The following is an 18,280-nucleotide window of genomic DNA, read 5'->3' on the forward strand; positions in this document are numbered from 1 at the left end:
ATCAATTACTTTCAAGCGTACATGTAATTAAGTGTCCAATAGAAGCACACTGTTTTGTGTATTTTAAGTGTTTTTTGGTTGGAATACTGGATTGCAGCAAAAAAATGAGTGTGGAAAAAGTAAAATGATTGCGGCAATAGTAAGTAAATGCATCAATGAGCTACTTGGCGTACTATAATCAGTGCAAGGAAGACCACTTTGTCAGGCAACTGTGGAAAAATGTTTGTTTGGTAAACCTGGTCTGTGTGATTAACATTTTTGTAAGTAATATTACATGAGGTTTAAATTTATTAAATCATAGAAAACTTTAATTCAATAGATTTTAGCTTTTATAAGACATAATAAGATAAACTGTTCATGTCTTTAACGTAAAATATATTATAACCGGTTATACATCGATATACAGGAGGTTTAGTTTAGACTACTTATGAAATCAAACTTCAGTCGACTTGTAATAAAAAATTAATTAAGTAGATAAACTTACCATTTCAAGAAAAAAATTGTGGTAAATTAAATTTCGTATTTTCTACGTCCTTGTCATTATTTAGCGAATTCTTTCATATGTCACGTGCATCTTTTACGCTCGTAAGGACAGATATTCGGTTCGTTTATTTTCAAGGAGTAAGGACCTTCATTGTGGAAGAGTTGTGGATTAACTGAATTATTATGATTTTTATTAAGTGATATGTAAACTAGAATTTAAAAATTGGTTTTGACATTTATGATATTTTAATTCTTTTCATGAAAGTAAAAGTTTTGATTGGTAATAAGCACTAATTTGAGACTTAATTTACAGAAGATTCTTCTTCTTTTAAGGAAATATTTTTGACACTTTAGTTTGAGATACATAATGTACAACACTATGCTTATTTAACCATGAACTAATATTATTTCGCTATGGTAATAAATCAGTCACCTATAGTTTCAAATTAAAACTATTATCATGGAAACCAAAAAAGCTCTTTATGCAATGATGTAATATTACGATTGTGTAATTTAACTATCTAATTAATCTACGTTTATATTTGTACACTAACTGTAGGAATGTAACAGGTATTACTAATCTGCTAATTAGTTCAGCCATGTTTAATGTTCAATCAATTAGCATGCCGGAAACCAACTGCATGTTAATTTATGCATAATATTCAATTATATTAAATTGAAGCTGCGTGTTTAGTTATTAGTATTTAATTACATTTTACCGATACTCTTTTGCGCCGTATGGTTCTTTCGGTCGTAGTGGTATAATGTTTTAAATTAAGCAAAACTCCTTGAAAGTCTGGAAGTAGGAAAAATAAAATGTTTTAAAATGTCCTGACTCAAAATTTGAACACTAGGCTCAAACCCGGGATCGTTTTACTCATTAGTTTAAGCTAGACCCAGAAGGTCGCTGCATTATGACATTGGTAGATATTGTTGGTTGGTAGGATTTGAACCTGGAACCTCAGGACCAAAGCCTTTTACTTCAGAAATAAACATCTCCACAAGTGGTACACTAAGTAAAAGTAGAATGTCATTATAGGATACAAAAAATATTTTAAAAAATCTAAATTATTTTCCTGCTGAACATTTATGACTACTTTCCTATAATTGTGTGTGATAGTAATGTAGTTGATTATGCATTCATTCGAAGGTTTTAGAATCGCTAATGAGAAAAACATTGTGGCTGACTAAGATTGTGGATTTTTTTAAAGAGATGAGTTATTAAAGCAATGTTTTAAAGTATACTTGAAAATGGATGAATGAACAGTAAGTTATTTGGGGTTATCATTAGCTATGCAGTACTTAAAAAAAACGCAGAGTAAAGCGTTTTTTTCAAAATTTCATGTAAATTAATATAGAGTTTAATTCTTCGTAAACAAAAGACATTCGTGTTGCAGTGATTCATTAGTGAATCTCACATTAATTCAGCAAAACAATGAAATTCCGTTCCTCATTACAAAGGAATGTTGTATGGTTAAACGATCCACGGTTTATACGTTAGGACTACAAGCCTTTTTGTCATGTGCCACCAGTTTATTAAAAAAGAAAAGGAATTTTTGTATAATGCTTTCAAGGAGTTTTTATTGTAATTAAATATGTGCACGGTAATACATTTTTGCTTTTGAATGTTCTAATAAAATTTTTGATTGCAAAAACTCACGTATTTATTTTGTATTCTAATTTTTCAATTTTATTTAGTGGGCCACAATTTGCATGTTATTAAGTAACTTGATCTTCATGTTAACTTATTACTCTTATTAACCATCACACTTTCTTAGTGATTTGGTATTTTGATGAATAAAACAAATTCGATTTGATAGTAATGAAGGAAACGCATTTTGGAATTCGTAATTGTTGTGTAATTTCTTGGAACCTTTAAACAACTATAGAATTAAATAAAAAATTAGTAAATGTTGATATAAAAAAATCTTTCACATTCAACAAGAAGCCCTACACACTCTCATAAATCAAAATTAACAATAGTTGTGGATTAAAAATCTTACTCTACATACATCAAAGTAGAAAAGAAACATAGAAAATAGATTAAAAGAACAGTACTTATATTACGTTAAGTTGAGCTGTACCTAAATACTAACAAATTGCTGAAATGCTTTCAAAAATTCCAATTTTACATCCGTACCATATAAAAACATTTCGCTCGTTAACAATAAATAATAATAGATAATTAATAAAAACGTGTTTAGTTTTCAAGAAAGATTGATCAAAACGTAAACAAAGAATGATAAAATAAAACCTAAATCACAGACATTTAAACTACTTAAAGATAAATAATGATAACATTAACTAATGAGGTCGTGTTATATGTATACTTAGGTAAATATGAGTTTATAACATCGATGTATATAACCTAACCTTAGGTTAACATCGATGTATATAACCTAACCTTAGGTTAACATCGATGTATATAACCTAACCTTAGGTTATATACATCGATGGTTTATAACGCGGAATGTATCACAACCTCAGTCTAGTAGTAACGCGACACTTATTCAATTCCAACTTTAAAATATCTAGAATACTTTCTGAAGTGACTATGGAATTCAGGGAATTTAGTTTTACTATCATTTGACACTTGTTTCCAGAGGTGTTTTGTCTTAAGCTGCAATGCAGACATTCATTGCCGTCTAGAGATGCTTTTTGTCTGCGAGAAAAACTTTTACTCAATAAACTACTTGAGCTCTCCCTAGAGTCAAATTAATTACTCTTATTGTAAAAAATTCCTTTACGCAAACATTTACCTCCAATTAATTAAAGTGATTAATTAAAGTGATATGATGACTGTTTTTAATTACATGTAGCGTTAAAAACTATCTAATCAGGAATATAGTATGCACTTGGATGGCAATTGACTAAAATTTGTTTAAATATATTATTTAATTAAATAAAAATATAGTTATTTGTCGTGTAGTGGCGACAATAAAGGGGATTGTTTCATCAAATTTCGGACCTATTGCTCTACCGAAGGGTTGTACTTGAAAGGGTCACAGCATTACATCTCAAGTATTAACTCAAGTATTTGGTGGTTGGTGTGACTTTTAACATATCTTCGAGGATTATTAAGGATATGTTTTTAAGGAAATCTTCACATTGAATATTTAAAAATATTCAGAAACGTACTGGTATTTTTTATAGCTTTTACAGTTAAATAACTTGACTATAGGAATGTGGGCAAGTAAATAATGACCGTTGCTAACATTATCGTAACGATTTTGAAACTTATTTAAGAAAAGAATTTAAGCTTCTAAAAATACTATAGCTGTAAACATGAATTATTAGCATTGAGCAACGGGACATAAACGTAAATGTATCATTTATACTAAGAATCAATTTTCTGAGAATTTAATAATAATCTGATGTATCGTAGGCAGAATTTCGGTTCTTGAAGGAAAAATACAACCTTGCTGTTATTGTAAGAATTTATATTTTAACAGCTGCAACCCATCGTAAAAGAGTAGAAGAAAGTATAATATATTTCTGGAAACGTAAACAATTTTATAATTTGCTAATACTGTATAAACAGTTCAACAAAGAATTTCCAAAGGATTCAGCACCATTTATTAGTAAAAATTACCTTTGCATTACACGCCTGTTGATAAAGGGTTTCATGAAATATCTTTTTCAATGTATAAAATTTCATCGGGGTCAATGGTATGGCTTAAAAATAAAGGGACATCAACCTCCTTATAACGTATAAGTGCTTCTTTATTTAGAGTACTGACCGATTCAAAGTCTATTCTTTGTAAGGATAAACTATTGTAGAATAGAACAATATTGTATCTTTGTTGAACAGAATATTGTCAGAAACACCTAACAATAAGTCTAATGTTTCAGAAATGTTTTGTCAGAAATTTCTCTTTTGTATTTTTTGAGTCAATGAACTAAATCGTGATGATGTCAATAATATCTAAATAAATACATTTTGAAAGGTTAGTTTTACCTCAAATGCATTAGCGTTACGTAATACAACTACAAAAAATGTATCATGTTTATATGCTTATTGTAATCAATAGGTGTACATTTTTTCAACTTCCCTCCATTATAAAAAATATTTTAAATGAGCTATCAGTTATGTAAGTCATTTTAGTGCCGAAGTTTTTGTAAGTTTTATCAACACAATACATATCAATACATCATTTCAAACAATCGTTTGGTAATATTTCGTACTATACCAGCAACGTTACATGTTGTAAAATGAATATTTCAACATGTAACCATTCTTATAGTTGTGTTTAATATAGTAAAAACTGCAGTGGCTTAAATTTGGCTTTTCATATTTTAATTATCATTATCAGTTCAAAGAAGGCTAACCCCTACATGTGTTCAATCAAATATCTCGTACAAAATAAATTTACAGATTTACAGAAAATTGAGAACAATATGGATTGATCATATGGTAAACAGACTGCGTAGCAAATTTGGCATCTTGTTAGTGATTAATAACCTTTCAACCGAGCTACATTTGTCATGCAGCCTATCTATCTTCATTGTCATCACAAACCAACCTTTACATGCTAAAAACCACGCTATATACGTAACTATCCTACCTCCTAACGTAGATATGTCTAGTTAGTGAAACAAACTACAAAACGAATATGGTTTATAAAGTTAGGACTAAAATTATTTAGGACCTTTTTTACAAAACTAAATAATATTGTAAATAGTTTTGTACAGAGTCGAAACGATGGAATTTGTAAACTATTTTCCAACAAAATAGTATTTTTGGTTTTGTTTTGTTATGCAAGCAATACAGGCTGCTAACTATTGCTTTTTAGCTACAAGAAATATATGATTTCAGAATCTATACATGCCAGTCACAGTTGTGGTTATTTTTATTGTTAATTAATTCATTGAACATATTTGTTATTCCATGATGATGTTAGAGATGAATTTATATAACTTGACGAGTAGGAACTCGTCATTTTTACATATTCATTGAAAATTTATTCTTAATTTTTTAACTAAAAATATCTACATCTCAATGAAACTGACTTGAATACTCCTCTTTGACTACGTAATTATGTTCTGATAACATCTGTAAATTGCAACAGTCAGGATGTAGTACGACAAAGGAATAGGAATATTGAGAAAAAAGGTAACCTAAAGATGTTAAAATCCAATTTCTGAAAATAAACACAATAGCATAATTAATACTCAGAGTTATTTGAATGTCAAAACAGATAATCTTGTTAAACGACGTTTCTATATATCAAATAAGGTCAAATTTAAACGTATACATTATACCTGGACATTTTAATTTTAAATTTTACTTTAATAGTTTTAGGTAACAATCAAATACGTATTAATGTTTATTATTAGAATAATAAATCTTAAATGAATATTTAAAAATCAAAATTTTCCATAACCACCAAATTATTTCAGGCAATACCAATAACACCACTTCACAGTTAACGAACTCAACACGAATAACGTTTGGTTGACCTGGAATCCAATCAAACAACCACAACACTGTTAAATATATTCCTCAGTATTTGTTTTGGGCGGAAATATTCATTGTTGAAAAACACCTTTATTACCTAAATTCATGATAGATTTGAACCATTCAGCAGTTGGTAAAATGTAGTAATCTTACTGTGTTTAAATGCAACCATTGACCTTGGATCCTAAAAGTAATACTCTCATAAAAAAACACTCACACACACAAATCCAGAGATTAGTTTGAAGTTTAAAAAAGGTTCTGTATATTTGAAAAGAAATTTTATTTGGTGAATTTGTGTATTTTGTGTACATTTGGTTTTTCAAAGCTTTTTCGAAGGGAACGTTTCAACCGCAGTATCGTTACTTTATAACGTTAACATTTTTTGTTAATCACCACCATCTTTTATCCTAATATAAAATGGAATCTGTTTCTGGAATCTTGGTTGGAATCGAACCAGCGACCTTCAGACCTGAAGGCCAGCACTATAACCACTCGGATGAACAGACTGGTGTTTAGTTCTTTGACTAATATCACATGAGAATTAGCTCACAAATTCTTGTTTTACAACATATTTGGTTGCAATATTCAAGTGAGTAATTAAAACATGTACAATAAAATTACACTCTGCTATGAACTGTTAGCCTAACATAATCAGTTTCATTTGATCCAAAAAGACTGATAAACGTGTGAATTTTACTCTGGTATACTTTTTTTAAGTAAACAACAAATGCATGTTTAACTTTTACAACTTAACTCACACCTAAATAGATACATTACACTACATAAACTAAAACACACGTATTACAACAGTAGTTAGCGCTGTCTTCGTTGTATTATCTGTAACATATTGGTACTTTGTGGGGAAATTATCACATCTCCAATTGCTGCATGGATATTAACTACAGCACATTATACTTTTGTCATGATATATAGATATTGCCCTAGAACTAGTTAAGATCTAGACTCTAGTTGACTCTAAATACCCGAGTATTTGTTGGTCTGGACTGAAATAAACTAAACTAGTATGTAAATTGTATCGACTACAGCCTTCTCTGCTCACATGTTGTATCTAAATTTTGAATTATTTTCTATATTGCTTTTGAATTTTACAACGATTTACGTTAATAAGAAAAGATAAGCTACATAAGTAAACAGTAAACAAGAAAAATCACATTATTTACAGTGTTAATTAACGGTGAATTGAGTATGAAATGTCACCATGAAATGCTTTTCTTGGTTATGTTTAGCTTAGTTTGGTTAAACATTTTAATATTTTGCAGCGTTTACAAAGAATAAACCCCAAAAATGTACCATTGTTAACTCCAAACTAATTGAATACCCTTTAAATTGATTAAATAATTTCAATGTATTGTAGAAAATCATCAATTATAATTTAGCTCAGCATGCTAAAGAATAAAGAAGAAATTATTCAATTCTTACATAACAAAGAAACCGTTTAATAAAGTAGCCTAAAAATACCATACTATAATGTTGATTAGTAATGTCCCAATTCGATTGCTAACATTACTTGGATGCTAAAATATCTTTGTTTAACAAAATTAATAAGTTTTCACTTCTAACGTTATTCTAGTTTTAACTAGTGTTATACCAACTGCAAGTTTACACAAATGTCTTCCAATTAAACTTTGCAATTCCAGCGTCTGCCCTGGGGTGTAAAAACTACGTAGTCTACAAATGTGATCCGTAGAAACGTTCTCTCTTAATTAAACAAGACTTTATTTGTAATCAAAGGACACATAGTTACTTCAGGTTGACTTTGAAGGAATTTAATGTAGGGAAAAACAACAAACTGGTCTATATTTGGTATTACTATTAACAAGCTGTTTACTTAAATCAGCACTAAAATAAAGTTAAATACACTGTAAAATAAAATATACTAAAAACAAAAATGAATTAGAAAAACATGATTTTAAATATATACATACGGTAATATCCTGGAGGTATTAAATTGTTCCGATACAAGTAAAAATAAATATTTGTTGTAATGTAGAATTGGTTGATATGTCCTTGTATGTTTCATTGGATTGATGAAATATTATGCAAGGATATATTTTTAGTAGTTATAGTACTATTACGTTTATACAAATATAGTTTATTTAGACAAAACATTTAAAATAGGAAACCAATAAATGATTACAAATTACAACTATGTATTTCAATTACTGTTGTTACTCCCTAGTGTTCTTTTAACATTTCAAAAAGAGTTTTCAGTAAATACAAGTTGTAAAACTATGTCTGTTATTGCATGCATTAGTATGGGTCAAGATTCTTTACTGAAGAATAACACAAAAACCTTTTTTGTATATAGTAAAAATGTAAAGTTATGAGCGATTGCCATTGCTAAATCCTCCAGGAAAACTTATATTAATTATTAATAATTACCTATTATCCATCTGAAGTTGGTTCACAACAATATAAAAATAATGTAAGATAAGAAACCTAACATCACAAAAAAGTTTCAAACAAGAGAAAGAGAATAAAGGTGCTACTAAACGTACAACTCTTTACAATTGGATCTCTCCTCTTTCCCAAGAAAGTGGCTTCCATTTGTCCAGCAAATGGAGCGTTTTTGTCATTTCTAGAAAAAACACCGAGCTTTCCCTTAAAAATTATCTTCCTACAAAATATTATTTAGAACGATTTTGAGTCTTCACATCGGAGGAATGTGTTTACGCATTAGCCCAAAAATTACGAGAACATAATTGTAAAATGTAATACACATTTCATAAGACTCGTAAATGAACTAAGCATTCAAGTAATTTATTCTTTGCTAACTCACTTAACTTTCTTAATACTTTTCGATGAAATGGCGGCCATACAAAGTAGGGATTTTAGCCAAGTATGAATGGAGATGAGTGTAAGATGAGTGGCGCGATCTTGCAGTCTTGATAGTGACTAAGGTCGACATATCCCTTAGACACAGCATCAATTAATAGCTCATACAGCTAATGGAAACTAAGGGACCTCCAGTTTTATAGTGGAATCCGAAACAAATTTTTGTCTGGTAATAACGAATTGATCTAATTCTCGGGATAGTACTGAGTATAGTCGTAGTACTCACTAGTACGGACTGGAGGATCTCCAACATCAAACCTCTTATCTTTCTGAACCCAATGATATCCCTCCCCATAAATTCAAAGAAAGAAGTAAGACAAACGCTCTTCAGTTGTTGTCTTTTATTATGACCCTTAAATAGATACAATAACGAATTGTATTTCATCCCTTGTTTTAATCTCAAACACTTCCATAAGCCCCTCAGTGTGAAATTGTTAAATGATTGTGAGATACACCCCCTCCCTAACCAATAACAACGAGTGAGGTAGTAGACAGATGTTTCTAACAATATTCGTCCCAGATAATTTAACCGTCTTCAACCGAATAGTTCACTAAGAGCTCTTGCAATTGAATCACAGTTTAAACAGTCGTATTACAGCAACATACAAAGATCTTTTCAAGCCTAAACTCACGTCGAACGGGTATTGTATTGAATTTAAATTTGCATTGCATGTCTCATGTAACACTTGTATTGCGGGAAAATGCAAGTCCACTTTTCTAAGTATTTCAAGTCTACGACTACATTTTTCAGACGTAATTTTTCACCGAAACACAATATTTTTTTCAAAATGATCGATGTTAAAGGCACTAGAATATTTCTTTATTTTTCTTTTTTTGCTTTTGATATAATTTTTATAAATTCGTCAATGTGGTTATTGTGCTTGAAAGCTATAATTTATATCGAAGTTGTAATGGAACAACTCTGTCCAAATATGATTATGGTGTATAATAATAGTTTGAACCAATGTCTAATGACACCAGCTATATCATTACCATTCATACATATCGTGGTAGAGATTGGCTTTAAATTCTCTCTGAACATACAATATTTCCTGGGTTGGTTAACTATGTATAGTTATTAGTGTTTGTGAGCTATAATCTATAACTGAAATTTATCAGAAAAACAGACCATGAGATTTTAGAGTTTATTGAAGTCTCTTTAACATTGTAAATTATATTTGCACTGTATTTTATATTACAAATGTCCATATTTGTTGGCTAAACCCAGAAAGTTAATCAATATGGATAAACCTACTACATTCCTTCAAAGTTATCTTTACAATGTAGGTTGTATAAGGCCAATATAATCATATTTGATGACAAATATTACTTTACATAATTTTTAACTATTAATACACTAAAGAATTCAAATAATCGACAATGTTGGACAAGTTTTAATACAAAATTTATCATATATGTCGATATAAGATTGAATATATGAAACAAATCAAACAGAAACTCTACTAAATATATAATTTTGAAACCACGTAAAAGAGATTTTTAGATAAAAGAGCTTAGAATATGCTACAATAAGTTCTGCAAGCTTGAACAAAACTCAACTAAGTCGTGGTTCGGTGAAGCGAAAGACGGGTTATGAAGTTTGTCACCTTGAAATAAAGCTTCATCGCGCATATACTTGTAATATTTAAAATTTGAGATTTTATAACACAATGTGTATACTATTTGATATACGTTTTGTCATTAATTTTAACAGTTTGTTAGAATGATTTAAACAACAATAACTGAGATGGGGCATTGCAAATGTTTGAGACTAAACATGGGATGGAAAACAATTATTGCTTATGAATTTAAACAACAGAACGAACAAATTTTTAACGGACAATCATTTTCTATGAGATTTAAAATCGGAATATTCGCTCTATAGTGGATTTACCAGTCACAATCATATGGGTGAAGATAGCCTTAAATAGGTATGTAGGTTCCTTACGTTTTGCTTATCATCATACGAGAGGTCTTTTGATTCTAAACTTTATTTTGAGACAAATTTAAACATACCTTTTTGTATTCATGGTGAGGTAGCCTCTGGATCACTAAATTTAAGCAAATGGTTTATGTTACCTGGCATCGTTAAGTGATCCTGCTTCAGCAGTACACTACTATAGTTTCGGACTTAAAAAGTCACTCTTCAGGACACTGGCCAGTTTTTGTTACAGTATTATATTAGTTTTTTTTGTGTTTTTCGTGTTCGTGTACGTGTTCTAAGTGTAACGACGAATCTAACCAAATTGGTTGGAAGACTTCATGTTTTTGTTCAACCCGAAGATGGACGTTTTAAGTCCGAAACTATAAGTGTACTACTGAAGCAGGATCACTTGACGAAGCAAGGTAACATAAACCATTTTTTTTTTTATTGTTTAGAACTCTAACATGTGACTCACTATACCTAACGTGAAAATCAAATATCTCTAAAGAAATGAAAAATCTATAGTTGAAAAAAGAACACTTAAGGAGGTAATATTGAAGAAGGAAGTGCGATTCAATATTGCAATTTATTTTTATAGCTTACTAGCTGGCCCGACAGACGTCGTCCTGTCCTATTGTGGTTTTATGTCACATGCTCGTTCATTTTCAAGATGAGCTCGTTCGCATGGCTCAATCACGTCCTGGTTGAAGTTCGTTCGCTACACTCACTCACCTTTAGGTTGGAGCTCGTTCGCTGCGCTCACTTGCCTTCAGGTTAGCTCGTTAGCTACGCTTACTCGAATCCAGGTTGAAGTTCGTTCGCTACGCTCACTCACCTTTTGGTTGCAAATTAGCTGTTCTCATAAATTAAAAATAAATATAGTGCTGCACCCTGTTGGTAAACCTATTAACTTTTTAATGCTATTGAACATCACAGAATCAAATTGTTTAGTTGCGCCAGCTGTTAAGATTCTTTAATTCCATTTAAATATGAGTACTCATAAGGTTAACATGGGAAACTCCAGAGCCACTGGGGCGGAGCCCTATTGACGGATCTGCACCAAACTTCACACAAACCATCCTTGAATAATGCTTAACAATGTCTGAAAGTTTCATTACAATCTGTCGAGCGGTTTTGGAGTCCATAAAGGACAAACATACAAATATACAAACATACATTGGATTTTATATATATATATATAGATAAACTCTAATCTATGTACTGAAAATAGAAACAGATTAAACATTCTCGTACTTATCGAGGAGTAAAAATCGAATAATACATGTGTTTATAACATAGGGTCTATACACAAAGGATACCCTACTACAATTGTATAATCAAAAGTTAATAATATGACCCTTTGTATGTTTTATGGTTTAGTTAGTCACACAGAGACAATCCAAAGGACACATGAGAACCACAAGCTGTTCTGACACCAATTAGAAGATCAATGGCATTGTCAGCTGATTGGTATTGATGACGTCATTGAGCTAAACAGCTGATATGTCTGGTTAACATCATGTGTTGAAATGTTCACATTCCCACAAATATATATTAGCTCAAAGTAGTCATTTGTGAAAACACTTTTATTAAGAGGGTTAAAATGTAGTATGCAGTTTAAAATGTTTTTAATAGTGTCATTTAATAAAAAAATCTATACAAATCTAAAATAGTATCCAATGAACACATTAGAGTGTAATTAAATACTAATTGAAGATTTTTACAGTCAAGTTAACATTTTGTAATTTAATATACGGTTATTATACTCAACCAACTAAGTACATCTGGACACTTATTTTTCACACCTTTGTTTATATATACGTTTATTCCAGAAAAGCGTTGAATTATTAGAAATAAAAATAGTTAAGATGCGGTTAAATATATCAACCCCGTCTAAGAACTATAAGTAACACATGGTCGAAGATACGATTTCCCACCCTTCAACAGCACAACCAAGAGTCAATTTAACGGTTTGTTAACTCTTATAATTGGGCGGACAAATGTGGCTCTGACGTTACTTCTTCTTCTTCATCAGCTCTGATTTACTTTTAAAAGGTCAGGATTTACACCAGAAATCGTGTGTTACACAGCACTCAACGACTTGTAAAACCTAAAGATTTATAATGCTTGCGTAAAGTTTAAATAGAAAGATAATCGGTTCATGAATGTTGATAACTATTTCTTACCAAAATCTTCAAAGCTGTTAGCAGGGTATACAAACTGATACCATTCGCCCAATATTCTGTGAAAAAGTATTTCCAATTAACCAAAACACTGTTTTTTCAAAAAAGGTGGTAAGTGGTCGAATTCAATTAGAAATCGATCACTGTTTTTTCATCAAAAATTTTTTTCATCATGTCACATTGTGTATTTTACCACTATACAACAGTTTGTTTTTCTGTGTAAAGGTATCCAGCAATTTCAACACGAATGAGGGATAGCTACATACGTAGTAATACTCGTTGTATCTAAATAACGCCATCAACCAATCACATACAGACTTATAAATAGACAGAAACCATCCAAACAGCTTAAATATAAATTATAAAAAGGTTTGTGAATTTACATTTTGCATATCACACTAGCCTTTTCTGCTTTAATATATTTTCTATCCTCGACTTGGCTTTGGTCACTAATCTAAAAAGAGTGAAGGGAAATTTAGAAAGTGTCAAAAAAGTTACTTAAAGTTCAAAGTTTTGAAATTAAATATTTTTTGGACAAAAAGTTTATAAAGATGATGACCTATTTTTGTAAATATGCAATATATAAATTAAATACATATACATTATTTTACCCCCAAACAATATTTGTAGAGTAGTTTCCTGTATCAAACCAGGCAGTAAAAGGTAACTACAGTTTGTTATAGAGGATGACGCATTAGAGTTAACGATAATTTGAAGGTTTCCGCTCCCTTTCTGTTATTGTTGGAGATTTTTCACTTCCTTGATTGTTCCCCAGTAACATTTATAATATTTTTTTTTATATTTCGGTTGCACAAATCGCAAAATATACAAATAGTTTCTTATTTAATACTGATTGTAAGTTATGAAAATATAAATCTATTACTTATGGAATGATTACCGTTGCAATCACCTACATAAGTAGATTTTAATAAGTTTGGTTCCCAGCACATTCACAACCAATGCTACTAAAATTATTTCCATTATAAACATATCCATTTCCACTGAATATGATTACATATTGGTGCATCTAAATATTTTCAATAAACGTTGAACGATGTTCAATTGTATAGTTTGGTTTGAAACCTAGTAGTAAATAGTTTTAGTCATTAGGAAATTTTTGGGTGCAAATTCACCTTATATCTTATAACCTAAGTTTTTGTATTTTGCTTTTATTTAGGTCGCACAACCTATTTTGATTACAAAAAATAGTGTTACGAAATGTTTCAAATGGAACTTTAAACTTTGATTAGTTAGGTTATACAAATAACATTATTTCCTGGAAAGCTCACAGTACTTGTTTTCCGATAAACCACTTATTTTTGTTAACTTCAAATGTAGACTTTGTAACATAAAACGGTCGAAGAGTCTTGAGAGAGTTGTAATAGACTTTGAGAGAAGGTAAATTGGAATGTGTAGGAGTTGTTGGAATGGATAAGAGTTTGCTGTCAAGTTGTAAAACGATTTCATAAAAACACTTATGAAGTTAGGTAATACTTCATTTAATGTGTTAAAACATATACAAACATAGAATTTCTTTATAGAAATTAACATAGTTTAGACGTTTTATTTAGATTTTTATGACATATGTCACCAAACACCCATTGAACATTAGTGGTTTGTTAAATTAAGTATTTGAAATGTAAATATATACAGTGAAAACAAAGCCCCTATGGTAGGTCATCATTTTAAACAGTATAGGTATATTTAAAATTCATGCACAGTTGGATTTAAAATTAACTTAAACCACCAATTGAAATTAAACTAATTTATCCACAATTGGACAACATTTGTATTAAGCATTATATTTGAAAAGAATGATTGCAACGTTGTAAGAATTTAAATAACTAAAATAAATAAACACGTTACGTAATGTAATTTTAATAGTATTTTAAAACTAAGAAATTACAATCTTAGCTGAATTAAGGATTGTTTAATGAATTTTATTAATCTAATACATAACTGCTAAAAGAGAATTACGATTCTATAATGGCAAACTGTTGATTAATTTAATTAATTTCCTCATTATTTAATTAATTATATGGCTATCGTACAACAGTTAGGGAATGCACCAGATTTTAGATTTAAATTCAACAATGATAATTATAACAGATTAAACTGCCCAAGATTTCCAAAAAGCAAGAAATAATCTTCTTAATTTTCAATAGAGAAGTCAATGACTATTTGATTACTTTATACACACTAATAAACTACGGAAAATTTCATGTGAGAACCTCCCCTTAAAGCTAGATTTTTGACAAGTCTTAGAACAGCTTATGCTGCCAATGATCTGTTGGTCTTTAGGGAAACCAGCTTTAGCTAAATTCTTTAGTTTTCTTAAAATGATACACAAGTTTAGTTCTTTGTATGAATACAAATAGATTTTAAATAAAATGTATATTAATAATGAGTAGAGTAAACATAAATATGACGTTAAGAAAACTAGACGAATGTTGTTTTAACAACTGGAAATTATTAAAACTCTTTAAGTAGGGAGACAAAACTTAAAGTGTCAGATTTTATACTATGTCAGAATATTTCTCATCCGGTGTTTAAGGCGGTCACTATAAGTAAGGATTTTTTTTATCAAATTGTTTTGTTCATTTTTTTACTTTCTGAAACATACAGGGCAGGGTGTATACTATTTTGAAAATAGGTCAAAAAGATTAAATCGTACCTTTGATGTACGTAAAGGATGCCGGAAAATATTTTTAATACGAATATTGTACATTTATATAAGTAGTAGTGTTATGAGACCAGTTGAAATGTGGAGTCTTTTACACCAATTCGTGTAAAATCAACTAGAAAATGCAGTAAATAAAAAGTGTTGAACAGGACAGTAAGCTAGACCGTTTTATAGTTATTCTACTACAGTAGCTAATACATCGTTAAAAATTGACTATCCTATGCATAACATAACATTATACATTAAACAAAGAAATTATTAACATTGTTAAACATCGATAAAATACATGACCATTATTATAACTTTTACCATCAGAGAAAAAATGAATCGAATATGCTACGCAAATGAGAAAGATATGCTAGATAACTTACAATAAATCTATTGAGATTCATATTTATTGATGAGTGATTATTTGTTTCTAACAGCACTAACTAGCTTATTGCGGTGGTTAAGGCTTAAATTATGAGACCAAAATGGTTGCGAGTGTTGTGGTGAATTATGAAAAGTCCATTTAGCAGAGGTCCAGGTTGAACCTAGCCCGGTTTATATTTCACAAACTAGCTTGTGCAGCTCAGTACTCGTTGATGTTTCCTATTTGATGCTTTGATTGGTTGAAAATTCTAAGTGTTTAATTTACCAGTTAATTATTTGATAAGTAATCAAATGGTAATAATGTGTGGTTCTCCCACATAACAGTACTTTTGACAAAATTACAACACAATATTTGAAATTTATAACGGCGTCTTCCATTTGTATTCCTGTAGGTTCCAGGTCTGAATTGTTTTATACGTTACTTTATGCCTAGAGGGTTGTGGTATTATCACTTGGTGATTTGTAGGATTTTAACTCGTGACCTCGAGGACCAAAATCCCGTTCGCTATCGTTAGATTAGCTTGCTCCCCAATTGTCTTTCCTAATAATATGTTTCGTCAGTACAATATTATTGTACATTTTTAATTCATTAGTTAAATTTTGTGGGTGAAAATGTATAGTAAGTCCCTGAAACATTTTATTGATTACGAAACGTGAATGAGTTAAATAATAGGTGACCGAACAATAAGTATGTTTTTACAACCTTTACATAAAAATGGCAAAGATACGTAAAAATAAAACTATAAATTATACCATATGAATTTTCTGAACAAAAAAAAATGATAATGTATCAGACGTAATGGTGGAAGGAGGGGTGGTTAAAGAGCTTCCTTGGATTTTGAGCATAAAACTAGGTATCGAACACCACTAGGTATGCCAAGACGACGTGTTTTGGAATCTACCTGAAATGGGTTTACATATTTATAAGATAAAATGGATAGGTTGAGAAAACAATCACAGCACTTTAGAACTCCTTGCTTGAAAATGTATACGACAAAAATAGTAACCACTGTTATCACGAAAATTTGGAATTTAAACATTGTAAAGAGTATAAAAAATTAAATAGAAAACCCGAAATTTAGCTTATATATATTTTATTGTTTACAGGTTGTTTTCGTTTTTGAGATTTTTTAGAACTACCACGGTTTTTATCACGGATATAGAACATCATTGCGTAAAATCTGGTACAATACAGTTAATAATCAAACTGGAGAATAATACGTATTGTGGTCTTAAACAAAATACATTTGTTATACCTAAGATGGATGTTTTTGATGGACACATGTGATTTATGAAGGTTTGTTTCAAGTGAGGCTTTAACAGGCTGTACCAGACATGTCATAAGAATTAATGATCCGCCATCTTGTCCAGCAAGGATGAGTGACCCTTGACATCTTCAGACCTTGACATTGTTTGTAGCAAATATCGTATAATACATGATCAAAATCCATTAATATACTACGATTAGATTTAAGTTTTTTTTTTGTAGTTTTTTATGTTGTCTAATGCGGTAGGCCTAATGGAATGAAAAATAGCAAGGAGACCCATGAACAAAATTTCGCATTTTAGTAGTGTCTAAAAATTGTTTTGGGGCAAAACAAATCGAATGTAATACCCTCATACATTGCACATATTGTTTTTGTTCAAACAAGTGATAACGACTTCGGTCAAATTTGTTGATTTACAAAAATCTTCATTAAGACCCAAATTACATAACTCAATCAGAATAGAATCATGTAATAGTATATTTCGCACCTAGGGCCGAAAATGAGGTTTTGCCGGCTCGAGATAGTTTTTAAGTTCGAGACGAAGTCGAGAACTTAAATCGATCGAGAGCTGCAAAACCATTTTGGTCTGTGGTACGAACGCTATTTTTCACCACACTATACCCTATTACCACTATTCACCACTATAATAATGCACACTGATAGTCAACACAACTACAACTTTAAGGTTATGTGAAGAAATAATTTGAGGAATCAGCAAAAATAAAAATAAAAAGTTGCTAGGCAACGGTGGCAATAACACATTCTATTGCAATGCTATGGATTTTGATTGTATATTTAAAATGCATTCATGTGTTAAGTAAGTAAGCGGACAGCTGATTTTGCGGCCCCGGCCTGTAAAAACCTGCTCGGCCCCCAAATTACGATGACAGCTGGCATGGCCAGCAAAACGTAACTTTCAGCCACCAATTAACGTATGTAATACAGCCAAAAACATCATAGTGTGGTGAAAACGTAACTTTCAGCCACCAATTAACGTATGTAATACAGCCAAAAACATCAAAGTGTGGTGAAAAGTATTTAAGTTCTATTTCA

This window comes from Macrosteles quadrilineatus, unplaced genomic scaffold (genome assembly GCF_028750875.1).
Source record: "Macrosteles quadrilineatus isolate MER2022 unplaced genomic scaffold, UCM_ALF_1.0 Scaffold_20__1_contigs__length_2534061, whole genome shotgun sequence".
Classification (NCBI taxonomy): Eukaryota; Metazoa; Arthropoda; class Insecta; order Hemiptera; family Cicadellidae; genus Macrosteles; species Macrosteles quadrilineatus.